Consider the following 12,819-nt stretch of genomic DNA (forward strand, 5'->3'; position numbering starts at 1 on the left):
CAATTTTCATTCTGTCTGCCCCTCAATCCCTAGCAATCCCTGCCCCTGGCCTAGGGTTGCTAAAGGATTGAGCTGGATCCTACCCCACCTACTTCCCTGCCCCTAGGGCACTAGAGGGATTTCAGTTCCCTGTGAACTTCCTGAAATTCCCATAAAGCTTTACTTCTTGTTTTCTGAGACCTTTCTTCTCCCACTTCCTACAGTTGATTTCTGGCATCCCGTGTTATTTAATTTTCATTCCTAGAAAAGGGAGTATTTTTACAGAGCAGGGAAATCTTAAGTGAAAAAGCTACACACACACACACACACACACACACACACACACACCAGATAATGTGATAAGTTTGTTAGCACTGATCCCAAGCTAAGAAGGTAAGTAAAGACTTAAAATGCAGTCTAACAAAAGCTTCTCCGGATGGCTGAGATTATGGAAAATGGACATGCACTGGCCATACTTACATTTCTGATCCAGAGCTGGGAGACAGCACTGGAGCGATTCGCTTGCCCTATAATCCAGCACGTCTGCATGGCCACTGATGGAGACAGACTGCAGGACAAAGATGTGGATGAACTATGCAGCTGCAGCCGAAGCTGGAGCATTAAACCTGTGTAAGTCTAGAGCTGGCTATTGCTCTGACTAGGAATCCATTTGTCTCCTACCTCTGTTGCATTTGACAGGCATATCAGTTACTCAAGACAAAGCTGTCGGCTCCAGTTATGTAGACAGAATAGAGTTCCGTATTTCAAGTAATAGGTCAAGACTTTTGTAATAATTATCATGGTGTCCCATTCCCATCCTAGAACCCTCATGGTAACTAACTCCTCTGAGATGTGTCTCTTGGCAACTTTGAGCAGAATCTAGTGATCGGAATAAAAGCTTTTAAACATGCACGGGGAGAGAAACCAATGTTACTCAAAAAATTAAAAACTCAAAGCAACATAAAAGAATTAAAAATAACTTGTGTCATCTCTGGACACACCTCTCATGTAATGCAGTACAAAGACTGAAGGCTGGAACGGATACGAGAATACAGGAGTGGAGGATGTGTGTTGGGAGGAAGGGGATGCGCAAAATGGCTACTTTTGATTTTAACCCGGGTCATTTCCTTTTCCTGGTCTCATTTCACAATCAGTGACAACTCTCGCTCTAATTTTAGTTCTTTACAATCCCTATTACTAAATAAATAAAACTAATTGAAAAATCTTGGTATACTTCACTTACCTTATCCCTTTGTTTTCTTTCAAATGCATTGTGATACTCTGTGTATGGACATTTTGTTTTTCTTTGCTATAGATTACATTCTACTTTTCCTATTTTACACTAATAATGATTCACGAAAGTTCCCTAAAATTCAGTTTTTCAAAGTCCTGTGGTCTGCTGGAAAGATTAAGTTGGTGAAGCCCTAGTAAAGCAAGCATCAGCCCCTGCTTTTCATCCCCAGAACCTAATGGGCCTTTAACAATAACAACAGAAAAAGGTGGACTGTAGAGATTGTCCTCTGGCCTTCATTTCCATGCACGTACACTTGCATCCAAACACAGATGAACGCATGCACACAGAGAAAAGCTGTCCAATGCTGTCAAATACATTGATGCTACCTGCACCATTCTGTTAATTGTTCACTCTATGCTTTGGTAGGTTGTACAATATTTTATTGTATTCCATTAAGTTGCTCTCCCAATTACCATGATAATATTTATGAAATGCAATTTTACTTGCAAAGTCCTTCTCTTTCTTTAACTTAGATCCAGGAAGTTTATATTTATGTATTTAGTTAGTTAGTTTTATTTACTAGGGACAACTTTGTTCTAACTCCTTTTTAGTGAGCCGATTATTATTTGGGATGGTATTTGCTTATAAATTTTTGCCCAAGATGCAGTGACTATGAGTTAATCTGATAGGTTCTCATTAGCCCAAAGGATACTCTGAGAATTCAGCCGTATTCAGTCCAGGCAGTGTACAAATGAAGACATTATTGCTTAGAGCTGTTAGTTAACTAAGCTGTCACATTCACAATGGCTTCAGACAGCAGATAAAGTACTGAGATGCTTGCCACAGTCATGTGGAACCCGGGCCTCGCACAGTTGGTAGAAGATTTTGAAATAGAGCAGTGGTTCTCAACCTTTCTATTGCTGTGACCCTTTAATACAGTTCTTCATGTTGTGGTGATCCCCAACCATAAAATTATTTTTATTCCTACACCATAACTGCAATCTTGCTAGTGTTATGAATTATAACACAAATATCAGTGTCCTGATGATCTTAGTGACCCCTTAGGGGTTGCAACCCACACATTGAGAACCACTGAGCTAGAGGGAGACACAAAGTTTTAACTAAAGTCAGTTCTAGTCTGGCGAGATACATAAAATGTTTATTTTAGGATAAATTTATGAATAATATGTAACCAATAGAGCTGGTCTCAGTAAAGTGGAACACAGTTTTGGGGTAAATCAACCATTTATTAGTTGTCTTTTTCTTCTGACTGACTGGTGAGCCAAGGCTCAGTGGCTGCTGTAGACAGATTCAGTGTGCAACATTCTAGTAGCACAACCAACCTGGGCATGATTGATGATTTTTTTAAAAATCACCTTTTGCCATATTTTAGGCTGTTCTTTGTGAAATGAAAGATTTGAGGATCATGCACACTAGTTAGAGCTCCCTAGGTGCCAGACAAAAATGGCTGAATACAAGTAGTATGTCACTTTTTTATTGCAAAGTGATAATGAAAAATCCATTTGCTACAAGTCTTCATGGTCACTAGCTCATTTCCATCCTTTCCACTGACTGGCTTCCCTCTCTCCCTGCTGTGCACCCAACACTCATTATATGTCAAGGAAGTCTACAGCTGAACCCAGTTCCAAACATAAGTGTCTGAACCTTTGACACAGCAGCAGCGGAAACTGATGAAAAGAGACATAATTGGAAATGTGTTGATTAGCAGAGGCCTGGTGTAAGAGTAAAGCTTTTTGTCCTTAGATGAGCTAAATTCAGACAAGTCGAAAGGAGATGGAGAGCAGACACTTTGGATAATGCTAGGAACACCTTGGTGAATCTTCTTCAAGTCTTCTGTTCCTGGAACAACACTGTGGTGCTGTGATTCGGTGATCTGTGGTGTCCTGTCTTCCTCCTCCCCTCTCCCACCATCCTCTTCATCTTCATCCTCATTCCCCTTCATCATCCCACTTCTTCTTTGTTCTTATTCCATGTTAAAAGGGGGGGAAAGCAAAAAGAGGAGATGGGACAAACCTAAATTTCTAAGTCGTCTTCAGTAAAAGGATAATTTCTAAACTGTTTTTCAAGCCTCTTGGTTTTAAATTCAATTTGCTCTGGGAATATCAGCTAAATGATCAAACAACAGAGATTCTCTAACTCAGGAAGGAACACACAGAGACACTGATGAAATTGAAACCACAGGGACATTGCAAGATTACCTTCCTTCCCTTTTGAGCTTCGGTTTGTGGGTGGGACACTCACCACAACTTCATTCAGTGTGCTTCCTGGGATTTTAGGCTCTGGGGCCTCCATGGTTGTAAATCCAAGTGAGGGACTGTTAGTTTCCCCCTCTGACTCACAGAGAGACTTTTGTTTCACGTTTTTACTTCAGAGTGTTTTACACTGTTGAAATCTCCATCTCTTTTTCTATTTAATAGTTCTAAAACAATGTGACTGAGTATAGAGAGCCATGGTTACCCTCAGATTCTAGGTGAGGGCTCACAGGATCATAATGGATGCCTGGTTTGACGGAACTGCATTCTGGGAGAATCAGCGATTCTAACTGTAACGACTTCAGAACAAATCCAGGGCTGGTGCTGAGGGGCATGGACATGAGTGGTGTGTTCCAGGGTCTTGCCATTCCTTGCTTCCTCACCTTTGAAGTAAGGATATGACTGAAAAGTGTTTCCGTAGGAAAAACGTTCATCCTGAACTGGAAACCAATTCCAACTATATTTTTATGTGATGAAAAATGAAGGAGATGAGCATTACTTCAGTGTTGTATTTTTAGAGGTGAGTACACGAAAATAACGTTTTTCTCAACTACTTTGTTACTGTTTTTTTCACTGATCATAGCACAGATATGAAATCAGTTGCTTCCACTTATAATTCTGCCATTGTTGAGGCTTTCTTTCACAGTCATGAATTAGCTGAATTTGGCTTAATATTTTTGGTCAACCCATATTCAATAGGATTATGCAGCTGCTCAGTGTTTATGACTTCCATGCTCCAGTAACCTGTAGCTCTGAGGACCCAACTCTGCAATTCCCTCAAGATTTTCCTTTTTTTTTTTTAAGGCCAGAGGTTATTCTCTGATATTTCAAAGAATCATTTACACTGGAATTATTGTGTGCTTTTCATATTTGTGTGTCTATGTGTATGTACTTTGTGCATGTTATTTGTATGTATACACTGTTACACACGAGTGTGTATTGCATGGGCATGGAGGTGAGCAGTTAATAATACAGGGATGCCTTCCTATATAACTGACCATCTTATTGTTTGAGACATCGTCTATATAACTGACCATCTTATTGTTTGAGACATTGTCTCTTACTGAACCTGGAACTCACTGATCAGCTGGACTTTTTGGACAAAGAGCTTCAAGGATCCATCTGTCCTCCAATGCTAGGGTTCTAGACACACATCACAAAGTCAAACTGAATGTTACAACCTGAACTCAGGAACTCATGCTAACATAGCAAGCATACTACTAAGCAACTTCTCCAGCCACTGTATAGGGCTTGGAGTAGGTGGCTGATTTGAAATATTTTCAGTGACAGTAGTTTTACTCAAATATGTGCCATAATATTAAATATTGGATCACCTTGTTATCCTAATTCTCTCTGGTTGAAAGACCCTGAATTCATAGAAATAAAATATAAGCTTAAACAGGGAGGGCACCCCACTAGAGAACTCAGAATGTAAACAAAGGGCCACATCCCAGGAACTGGCCAAACCACAGAATGGGATATATGGTTTAGCAACCTTAATTGCAGAAGGGCTGTAAACCCACAAAAGGCCAAATTCTGGGCTGCTGACCACCTGTGACGAACTGACCAGGGCATCAGAGATGGGCAAACAAGATTCGTGGGAAACAAGGAGATGATAACCACCATTTACTTAGGGAGAGACGATTAACTCATACCAAGGTTTGAGGAATTTACAACGTGTAGGTCAGGAAGACATCTACTTCCCCTGGTCAGTAGTCACGCCCCCCCCCCACGTCACAAGAAAGGGACCCCTCCCAAAGGCTTGTGGTTTTTGTCTTTAAAAGCTGATTGTAACTGAACCTCAGGGCCAATCGGTCTAAAAACTGACCAAGAGGCCCATCTGCAGATGCCTAATTAAAGCCTCTTGCGTGTTGCATCAATTGGCACGTGGACTCTTGATTCTTGGGGTGACGAATCCAGCTTGGGGACCCCTCCTCAATTTGGGGTACCCCAACAAGGTCATACTGAATTTTCCATTGGTTACCTGTTTCCATGAACATTAATCCTCTACTAAACACTGATCTCTTCCACTGTCTACCTTAATCTCTAAATTGCTTTACAAAGGCCTCTCAGCCCAGACCTGTGCAGGGTCCTCCCTGCAGGTAGAGCAGGAGAAGGGCTGGTCCAGCCAGCCTCTTCAGATCCTCCCCCCATTAGTTATCATGGAGAAAAAAACCACACTGAGTTGGGAGTCTGTCGAAGCAGGATCTCAATTTATTCCAACACGCAGGAACTTATATAGGACTGAGGTAGGGGATGGGAATCTTGGGATAGGGTAAGGTGACGTGAGGAGTTAAGGGCCAATAGTATTCCACCTAGCAGGCAGGCAGCTAGGCAGGGGGCAATCTTGCATCAGATCTGGCTGAGTCACCCCCACGTGGAGGTTACAGGTCAGAGACAGGTCGCTAAACTCTAGCCAGGCTCAGGAGGTTACACTGGGTCTCACCTCCGAGCCCTAAACTCAAGTCAGGCTCAGGAGCTTACATTGGGCCTCACATCTGAACCTTTCTTAGGCCCAACAAGCCTGTTCCATGAAAAGTGGACTTTCCAGATGTTTTCTTAAAAGCTGGAAACCTTTAGGATAGGTTAATCCTCCATACATATTTTGGAAAACATGAACAGTTATTTAAGAATTGAATTATAGCGTTTATTTAAATTCAAAATATCTGACAAGTGTGGGGAAACCATCAGTTCATGGTAGTGGTGAGAATAGGCTGACTAGCCACTATTCCAGCAAACCATCTGTCTTAGCTAGAATTTCTATTGCTGTGACAAAATACCATGACCAAACAGAAAGTTGGGGAGGAAAGGGTTTATTAGGCTTACACTTCAGCATTGCTGTTCATCACTGAACTCAGTGGCAGTTAGTAAGATCCCAAAGGCAGGAGCTAAATGCAAAGGCCAGGAAGGAGAGCTGCTTACTGGTTTGCTCCCTTGGCTTTCCTACCCAGGACCATGAGCCCAGGGGTGGCACCACCCACTTGGACCGGGTCCTCCCTCACTGATCACTAATTGAGAAAATGCCTTACAGCTGGGTCTCATGGAGGCATTTCCTCAGCTGACGCTCCTTCCTCTCTGATGACTCTAGCTTGGGTCAAGTTGATACACAAAATCAGTCAGTACACCACCCAGCCATCTTCCGCTCAGCCTCCAGATACATCTACAGCCATGTCTTCTGCTGCTATTGAAGATGGTGTCACACTGAGAGTTACTCTGAGACCTTCTGCAAAGGCATATTGCATATAGATGTACTGAAAATGTTGAAGAACAATTTTTTCCTAGAATTTTTAAACATTTAAAAGTTATTTAAGGTCTAAACATTCTATTATTGTGCCTTGAATTAAAAACGTTCTTTGAGTAACAGTAAAGTCGTTAAATGAAGTTTACAATAAGATACAATATTGCAAAGCCTTTCTTTTTCTCCCATGTTACTTTACTATGTTGACAGATTTAGATAATGCCTGGTTTATCACACTTAACTATTCATTGGTTTTATTTTTTGCCCCCACCCTATTCATGGGTTTTGGCTAATGGATTTTTGCAATTCATCTTGCTAGAAAAAAAGTCCCACTCTTATATCCTGTACTCCTTTAAAAAAGAGTTATTTTTACATCCCTATCTTACAACCTATGCTATTTAACTAGATTTACAGAAATGTCTTTAAAACCTGCTAAGGCAGAATTTAATTCTGATTGAGAGACAAGTCCCAAAGCTACCAGAAGTATACTGTGGTAGTAACAACAGTAAAAAACAAAATAAAAAAATGTTTAAGAAAACCCATTGTCTACATAGCATCTTTACCTTGAGACATTAAGTGAACACCAATAAAGTAGTTCATATGTAAAACTTGAATTTGGCATGCTGGGTAGGATTTTTAATTAATTATACAGACACATATATAATGTGTAACATGATTAAAGTCAATTTACTTAAGTGCTTTCTGTGCAGAAGGCTTTGGCAAACCCTATTTTAAGGTCCATTTCTTATCTGAAGTGTCTACTTGCCCTCTCTTTCCCTAAAATTATCTTCAGTAGAGTAAACTTGATTAATGAGCTGTTTCATTTCTTAGGATAAAGTTCACATTTTCTTTTTCCCAGCAACACTTGCAAGTTACTTGATTAGTATCAAAAGGCTCTGATTCCCACATAACCTTTGGATAAACAAGTTGTGATACTGTTGGCAACATGCTAAGAGGTATTCCTGTAAGTATGCTATAACAGAAAATTTTCTTTGTAATTAAATGTAGAGGGAGCCTTCCCTCCCCCCAACCCCGCAAATCTTTTTCCCCTTTCTCTCTCATAAGATGTGAATGTATTATGAGCCTGAGCCAAATTCAACTACACAATATCTTTTCCTATGTCAGGTGTCCACTTGTATTTCCTCCCTACCCAAAGTACAGGAAGGAAGTTGTGACATTTATGAAAGTGAAGTAGAATTTGATTCATAATTTTAAGGGTTTTCCTCCAGTTTTCATTTATAAAATGTAGCAACAAGAATTAACGAATGCCATGTTGATTGGAAAATGTTTACCCTATGAAAAGATGATCCTGATAACATTGTCAGTGAAACAGAATATGGACCCCATGGATGGTAACAAGGTAGATATGACTTTTTGTAAAAAAAAAAAAAAAAGATTCTAGGCTAAAGTGGATGGAGGAGAATGGAATAAAATATTCTGCCTAGATGGACTGCCAGGTGACTTGCTGGAGTTCTGTTTCATGTAGAAAATAAAAACTGGCCGGGCGTTGGTGGCGCACGCCTTTAATCCCAGCACTCGGGAGGCAGAGGCAGGCGGATCTCTGTGAGTTCGAGGCCAGCCTGGTCTACAAGAGCTGTTCCAGGACAGCCTCCAAAGCCACAGAGAAACCCTGTCTCGAAAAAAAAACCAAAAAAAAAAACCTGCCTCCTCCTTTTCCAGCCTTGCTATTTGTCTCTCCAGTAATAGTTTCTTCAGCACAGACAGCTGTTAGCATACAGACTGTGTGATGCACTTCACCCTAGCTTCTTATGGAGCCTGGGGATGGGTTGTCATAACTATAAGCTGGAGGTCTACCAATGGCGTGCTTAAGGCCAAATCAGGACCTCCATCTTTGATCTCAAATTGGTCGAAAACTTTGAATGGTTGAAAAAATATTAAACATATTTTACGATAAGTGGAAGTTACGTGAAATTTCACTGTCATTAAGTTTTATAAGAACACAGCCAGACATGGTCTTGCTACCACGGCGACACTGGATGCTTATAACTGAGACTGAGTTCAGGGCCCACAAAGCTTATGATATTTATTGTCTGACTGCTACAAAAAAAAATGTGATGACCCCTAGTCTAAGCCAACTGTGATACTCTGTCTACCGCTTTTCCAGGCTCTGCTCCAGCTGGCACTGGTCATGTGACAATAAAATATAAGCAGTGGCCCACCAGGAGGAATTCTAGAAAGGCTGGCATCTCAGCTTCCCTTCCAGCCTAGAATGCGAAAGTGAAATCTGGATGTGATTGCAGTCCTCTTGCAACCATGAAGTGAGGAACATGAAAGTAATAGCCAGCACCCTAGGGCCCCTGACAGAATTGTTCAGCAGGTGAAGCAAGGCCAACAACTGCTTGCTGCCAGATGCCATGCAGGTGAGAAAGATTAGCCTCCGTGTCTATGACATTCTTCTCTGGGCATCCAGTGGCTTGTGAGAAAATGCCTACCTTACGAACTGGTCTTCCTCTTCCTTTCCTTTAGGTAAAGAATATATTTGGTCATACTTTTGTAAGAACTTATAGAAGGAGGGTGCTCACATATACTCCTCCTGGTGTTCTCTTTTCACAGGCACAGGCACACATGAATTTGTTCATTGGTGTTTTCAGCAGTGTTACCTTGATATTTGGAGAAGTATTTTTGAGAACAGTCTTTCTCTTTGTCCTCTCCAATAGTTCAAAGCAGGAGAGCCTCACTGTATTTAGTAGGGCATCCTTATCAACACTGTCCCTGTATACCTTCACCCAAATCAGGTGCCTCATCTCTGTTAGTCCATACCCATTACACCATAACTTCTATCTAGTATGATATAGGTTGCTTACATGGTGGCTAGTTATTGCTTTTTGAGAAATCTACCTACTGATTCCCTCAGTGGCTGTATCAGTTACATTTCCACCAGTAGTGAGTAAATGTTCCCTTTCCCCAACATCCTTGCTAGTATCTCTCGTTACTTGTTTTCTTATGATAGCCATCCTGACTTAGGTAAGGCGGAATCTCCAAAGAGTTTTCACTTACATTTCCCTGATGGCTAAGGATGTTAGTAACCAAGTCTAATTTACATTAGGCACTCTAGCATGTATCATAGTGCTACATATATTATTGTGATAATAGACTAAATGAAAGGAAAACAGGCAGCACATTTGTCAGACAGAGTATTTTGTAGGATACATTAAATATATTATTAAACTTACCAGGTGTTCAGGTTGAGAATGTAGATCAGCAGTGTACTGGTCCAGCATGCATGAAACTCTGGTTTGAATCCCCAGTACCACATATTTGGGGTGTAGCTGTGTAATCCTAGCATATGGAAGGTGAAGGCAGAGGATCAGAAGTTCAAGTTCATTCATGGATATACAGTGATTCTGAGACTAGTCTACGATACATGGTACTCTGTTTCTTATAAAACAAACAAAGCTAAAAGGAGAGAAAGAACTTGTTTAGGCTCATGGTTCCAGAGATTTCACTCCACAGTCAGCTAGTTCCATCCCTGTGAGCCTGAAGCAATAGTGAATTTCATGGCTGCCACAAACAGTGGAGGAAAGGAAGAACAGAGTGGGAAGCAGGGTGGGGTGGGCAGAGGGGAGGGGCAGCCGGAGTAAGAACAGGAGCTAGATCTAGGGCAAGACATAGACAACAAGGACAGACCCCCGGTGACCTACTGCCTCCAACTGAGCCTCACTTCCAGAATCCTTCATCCCCTCCCAGACCTGTCCTGAAATTATGAGTCAATCAATGATCAATCTACTGATTAAGTCAGGACCTTTGTGAGTCAATCACACCTCAAAGGTTGGATCCAGGAGGTAAGAAACATAGTTGTTTTTTGGTGCCATACTGAATAGACAAACCATAACATATATCCATGTCAAAGTTTCTGCTTCTAAAAACAAGACTTTCATTTCACTGTTGTCAGCACATTCATTATCCTCTGGCCTTCCATGTTTTATAAAGCTTGGTATGACATCATGTTAGTGCTTGCTTTTGTGTGGAGACTATGTGATGAAGGGGAGGCTGGGATCAAACCATCACACCAGGAGTAACAGTGAAGGAGGACAGTATGGTTTTCAGTGGTTTTCTATTCATCAGGAATGTAAGATGTGCAGCGTAGACCTTGAGTATTAAAGCAGTGAACAGGAGCAGAGGTTGCCAATAAAGTGCTTCAGTCAAAGCCTAAGAAACTAGACAACCTATTTTCAGAGAGTTACCCTTACTACCCAACACATTGACAAAAAGGAAGTTGGCAGAGTCTTGCATTCTGAATCAATCTGGGATCCTACCACACAGTGGTATGGTGAATAGAGACATAAGAGCAAACCAAGCTATTCAGTCCTGTCATAGAACCCAAAGTGACCCTGGGTTTCGCCTAGGTCCACCTCTCTGGATTTTCAGCCAACTGTGGTATTTTAAAAAGTAGAGTGTCCCAGAGGATCTGAGTTTTTGCTGTGACACTGTGTCTCTTAGTAATATCCAAAGCTATATACCTGTAATATCTCACCAACATGACCACACAGACGTGAGCTGAACAAAGAGGACACCAACAAACATGATGAAAAAGTTCATGAGGCCTCAGCCCTACACAAAGAACTACAGGCAAATGAAAAAAGCTGGGAGCCAGCGAGGTAGTCCTCCCCAGGGAAGAGCACACCAACTGGCTGTTCAGTGCCAAATGGTCAGCTCTGAAAAAAATATATATGTAAAATACTATATGGGCACAGATGAACAGGTTTTATTCTTAGGAATATACATACATATACAAATACATATATGCATAGGATAACAACTGATGAAAAAGAGATTATGAATTTGAAGGAGGGCAGGATATATGGGAGTTTGAAGGGAGGAAAGGGAAGAGAAAATGTAATTAAATTATAACCTCAATTTTTTTAAAAAAATGAAATATTTGGGAATTATTCGTGAATTTATTTGCTAGCATGCTAAACAACAGAAAGCCTGGATTTAAGCAGTTACCCACCTTTTGCTTTTCTATTAAGTAAGAGAATATTGGCATAAACAAAACAGGTTGAAATATAAATAGCTAGACAAATACCATCATCTGATATTCAAAACACCATGCATTTGTATAACCTCAAGTTACTTCAGATTGATTGTGCTCTCTTCATTTCTCTACAGAACCACACGTTGGGTCTTTCTTTTTCTGTCTTTTGAAGAACAAAGAAGATTCTTAAGAGCTTTGTATCAGACAAAGAATTAAGTCATACAATGGAAAATAAAAGTGGATAATTTTGAAAAAGGAAACATGAATACTAATGGAAAATTGAGGCCGGCTGGGTTTTTTTTTAACACTTAAGTATTAAGTGTGGAGCCACAAATAGAAGAGAAACCCATCTTACAACATAACCATGTGCTTGCCTTAAGAGGAAAATGAAGATCAAAGGGTTTCCCAGAGTCTAGGTTTCTCTGTGTGTTCTCTTCTAGTTCTGACTTGTTTTAATTTACATGATTATGTGTTCTTATTGTCAGTTTCTTAGCAAACAAAATAGTGGATTTTATTCCGACGTTTTCAAACATAGGTATCAGCACACCGTGCTCATGTTCACCTCCAGCTGTCCTTATCCAATCTTGTCATAGTCTTTGAACGAAGTAGGTGGCCTTGGTTTCAGGTAACTTTTCTATACTGTGACTGAACATCAAGAGGTAAAGCCGAGATCAGCAGCCTCGGGGCTCCTTCTACCACTCTACCTTGGGGTTTTATTAAGCTCTTTTTCTCTTCAGGTTCCTCATCTGTTCAAAGGTGTAGACATCAACAAGTATAATGCATATAAACCTGCAGTACCCACCACAGTTTTGTGAAAGTGTTCTGTCATGTTGGCTGCTGAAAAACAAGACCTGGGAAAAAAAAGTGATCCTGTTTCTTTAGATGCATTCATTTTGTGGCATTTTAATAGCCACTAAGCTTTTATCAATGCTTGCTAATATGTAGATCATATAGCTGATTGTGTCCTCTGCGTAATCACTAGAGACCCAAGGAAAGTACATAAAGCACCATCATAGCTGTGGATGTGTGTAAACCATTAGAAAAGAATGTGATGGAGATGAAAACCCCTTTCATTTCAGTCATGCTTATATGCCTTGCT

General features: G+C 40.7%; 1 long non-coding RNA gene across 1 annotated transcript; it reads left to right on the forward strand.

The window, feature by feature from the left end:
• Window positions 1-3,796: 3,796 nt before the first annotated feature.
• On the forward strand, window positions 3,797-12,136 carry LOC121143114. Its single transcript, XR_005880224.1, has 4 exons — window positions 3,797-4,006; window positions 7,584-7,688; window positions 8,850-9,105; window positions 11,855-12,136. It is a non-coding gene; the product is annotated as an uncharacterized LOC121143114 (long non-coding RNA).
• The last annotated feature ends 683 nt before the right edge of the window (window positions 12,137-12,819 follow it).

This window comes from Mesocricetus auratus, unplaced genomic scaffold (assembly GCF_017639785.1).
Source record: "Mesocricetus auratus isolate SY011 unplaced genomic scaffold, BCM_Maur_2.0 Super-Scaffold_100011, whole genome shotgun sequence".
NCBI classification, from domain to species: domain Eukaryota; kingdom Metazoa; phylum Chordata; class Mammalia; order Rodentia; family Cricetidae; genus Mesocricetus; species Mesocricetus auratus.